General features: G+C 36.8%; 1 non-coding gene across 1 annotated transcript; it reads left to right on the top strand.

Annotated features, from left to right (window-relative positions):
- The first annotated feature begins 3,388 nt into the window (after positions 1 to 3,388).
- Positions 3,389 to 3,495, top strand: LOC141663258 (small nucleolar RNA R71). The gene has a single exon (XR_012551336.1). It is a non-coding gene; the product is annotated as a small nucleolar RNA R71 (small nucleolar RNA).
- The last annotated feature ends 449 nt before the right edge of the window (positions 3,496 to 3,944 follow it).

Genomic DNA, 3,944 nt, shown 5'->3' with positions numbered 1-3,944 from the left:
CCTGCCTTTAGCACAGATATGAGGAGGGGAGTTTATGCCTAATTTTCCAATAGCAGCATTGTAATCTTAACCTATTCCAGATGTTTGATTAACAGCTTGCTTATTGTAAAACTCTTTGGACTTCGAACAAGAATTAAAGTAAGCTTTAACCTTAGCCTCAAGACCGGTGATCTTGTCTTTGAGAATAGTTTCAAGTTGTCTATAACAGTCAACTCTATTCTCTAGAAAAGATACTTGTTCTTTTAATTTATCTTGATTAATGTGCACAAGTCTTAATTCATTGACCTCTTTCTCAAGGTCTTTGATTTGTTGATTTAACAATTCATTATCACGACGAGCACAATCTAAGGAACCTCCTAGATGATAAACTAATTCAGCATCAGTAAATTTTACCTCTTTTCTTGACGATGAGGTGTTTGCATCACTAGCCATAAGAGCAAGATTCCCAACTTCTTCATCTTCACTGTCAGCATCGTCCCAGCTTCTTCCCTTTGCCAGGTAAGCCCTTTCAGATTTACTCTTCTGATTAGAATCGTAAGAGTTCTTCCTAACTTGTTTTGGCTTCCTGCATTCTGTGGCAAAGTGTCCCAACTCATTGCAGTTGAAGCATCGAATGGTGCTTCGATCAACCATCCCTGTTTTATACCCACCACTGCTGGTGTTAGAGGATGAAGATCCACCTTTCTGGAATCTGTTGTAGTTGGACTTGTACTTGAACTTGGGATTCCTTTTGAATCTGACATTTGAGAATCTCTTGACAATTAGGGCCATTGACTCATCCTCCAATTGCTCCAGTTCTTCCAAGGAATAAAAATCATCTCCTGATTGATTTGTAGTAGAAGGATCAAATTCTGCTACTATCACATTTTCTTCAACCTTGGAAGACTGTACCATTCTTTCTGACTGTTGAGATTGTTGTTGATATTGTGGTTGTTGTTGTTGTTCATCAGCTACTAGAGCAGTAGACGTGCTGACCACTCTTCCTTTCCCGTAAACTTCCTTCTGCTGAATCTGCTCCAACTCATAAGTCTGTAACACACCATAGAGCCTTTCCAAAGAAATCTCACTCAGATCTCTTGCTTCTCTTATGGCAGTGATTCTATGTTCGAGATGAGTTGGCAGTGTTAAAAGGAACTTTTTGTTGACCTCCCTGATGGAATAGTATTTACCATTAATGTTCAGGTTGTTGATCAATGCATTGTACCTCTCAAACACTTCAGTGATTCCTTCTCCTGGATTGGATTTAAAGTATTCATACTCAGAGGTTAGGATTTCTAACTTATTCTCCCTAACTTCCTCTGTGCCTTCATTAATAACCTCAATAGTTTCCCAGATATGTTTGGAATCTTTACAATTCATCACATGTCTGGGATCAAGGGAATCTACTAAAATTAATTGAAGGCTAGCATCCAGGGAGGCTTCTTCTATTTCAGCAGGAGAGAAATCCTCAGGATCTTTCACATAAGTTCTCGCTTTGGTGATCACCACATCATTTTCTATTACCTCTGGTTCAATAACCATAGGAATTTTTGGACCCTTCTTTAACACTTGTAGATATTTGGGATTAGCAACTTGTAAAAACAGTAGCATCTTCTTCTTCCACATAACATAATTTTCTTTATCGAAAAGTGGAATTTTAACGGTTCCAACTTTTTGTGTAGTCATTATGATTTTTTTTTTGAGTGAATAAAAATTCAAGGAGTGAAAGAAACACAAAAGTCTAGGATCTAGATTTGTATGTTAATCAGAAGGCTCTGATACCAATTGTTAGGTCCCAATTTGTTTGTAGAAGGGGGGTTGAATGCAAACAATACCGTTTAATCGAATAAAATGCGGAATAAAAAGGTGAAAACAAAATTCAAGTTAAATAAAACTTTTATTAAACTTGAAAGGTGTTACAACAACGGTATCTGTTACAAGGGATTAATCTCAAATCAATTATTACAAATCTAGAATAAATTCGACATGAACTTTTTCTATTTTTGCAATGAAAAGATCAAATGCTAAATGCGATTTGAGATTAAGTTCTAGGGATTTAATCCGCTAGATTGTTACACAAGAACAAGATAAATAATTCTAGTGGTTTGGATTTAACTTTACAATCTAGAATTTTGATCTTGAATAAAGCAGATGAAAAATGAAATAATTGCTTTTGTTTCTGCTGTGTTCTTGACTTGTGTGTTCTGTTGAATTATTGCCTGAACGTCTTCTGCTTTTTTGTTGTTTAATTAAACAACACAATCTAGTTGAATCAGCAAGACTTTCGGCAAGACAATCAAATGAACTGGTATGAAAATCCATTTGAACTGGTAGGACTTTCGTGAGTACTATCCTTTTGAACTAGCAAGACAATCCCAATAGCTAGCAAGACAATCAGAATGAACTAGCAAGACTTTCGGTATGACTATCATTGTCATACCGATTGTCATAGTAGTTTCAAATCAAATTGTCTTACTGAATTATTAATAGATTTTTAATCTAATAACAATTCTGAAAATCCTTAATAGTAATTCTGAATTAATTAATCAATTAATTCAATTAATCAATAAATTAATCTTTGCAGATATAATTTATTTTCTTAATTAAATTATTTGACTTAATTAATTAATAGAGAATTAATACTAATCTTGAGCAGCAACCATTCTTCTGAAAATCTTCTGAAAATTACTGTCAATTATGAATCAATTCCACCACTTCAATGTTGACAACTCGATGTACTGTCTGGTTCATGAGTGACTAACTTCCGTGACATTTCTTCAAGCCTTGACCTTGATACTCTTGATTTTCTTCAGACTAAATCCTTGTAATTAATTGATACCCTGACGAGATCTCTGTCACTTGATTAAATCCACAATCTTGATTTATATCACTGAGGCTTGATCAATTTCTTGAGCTTCTTCCAGTGAATTAAGTCTTCAAGTCTGTAGATGAATAATGTTTCTTAACCCTTTGAACAGATGTTACTCTGTGAGATCTCTCTGACGATAGATCCACTTATTTACTTATTACATTCTTATTTGAGTTGAGTTAAATCCTCGAATAAACAAATAGGCTATGACATATGCCTTTCATGGGCACTAGCACAAAGCTCACAGACACTAGTGATTTGATTAACTCCATAATTAGCCAAAGTGTCCACCTCCATTGTCAAAGCCTAAGTTGGGCCACTATAGCAGTTGCTGCATCCAACTCCAGAATTCCTGCAACTTTTCCCTGAGTCAGTCTCTGGGAAGGATTCTGGTACTCATTAGCAGCCATCAGTTCAATAAGTTCATAAGCTTCATCATAGCTCTTAGCCCACAAGGCTCCTCCTGAAGCTGCATCAAGCATGGGCCTAGAAGCAGGACCCAATCCATTGTAGAAACAGTTGATAATCATCCAATCAGGCATGCCATGGTGTGGGCACTTCCTTAGCATCTCCTTATATCGATCCCAAGCCTCACACAGAGATTCTCCAATTTGCTGCGCGAACTGGGTAAGAGCATTCCTGATTGCTGCAGTCTTCGCCATGGGAAAAAATTTAGTGAGAAACTTTTGAGTAAGATCTTCCCAAGTTGTGATAGACCCTGCTGGTAGAGAGTGTAACCAGCACTTAGCTTTGTTCCTCAAAGAGAATGGGAAGAGTCGCAGCTTGATAGCATCTTCAGTCACACCATTGAACTTGAAAGTGTTGCAGATCTCGATGAAATCCCTGATGTGCATGTTGGGGTCTTCGGTAGGAGAACCCCCAAACTGAACTGAGTTTTGCATCATCTGGATCGTGCTTGACTTGATCTCAAAAGTGTTAGCCACGATGGCTGGTCTAATGATGCTAGACTGAATGTCATTAATCTTAGGCTTAGAATAGTCCATCAAAGCCTTCAGATTTTCAGCTTGATCACCCATAGATACTATAATTGGCTCTTCAACTTTCTCTTCTTCTTCTCCCTTCTTTTCTTCCTTAA

The sequence above is a fragment of the Apium graveolens genome, chromosome 5, assembly GCF_009905375.1.
Source record: "Apium graveolens cultivar Ventura chromosome 5, ASM990537v1, whole genome shotgun sequence".
NCBI classification, from domain to species: domain Eukaryota; kingdom Viridiplantae; phylum Streptophyta; class Magnoliopsida; order Apiales; family Apiaceae; genus Apium; species Apium graveolens.
The sequence above is the reverse complement of the archived record's forward strand: the minus strand, read 5'-3'. Positions and strand labels throughout refer to the sequence as shown.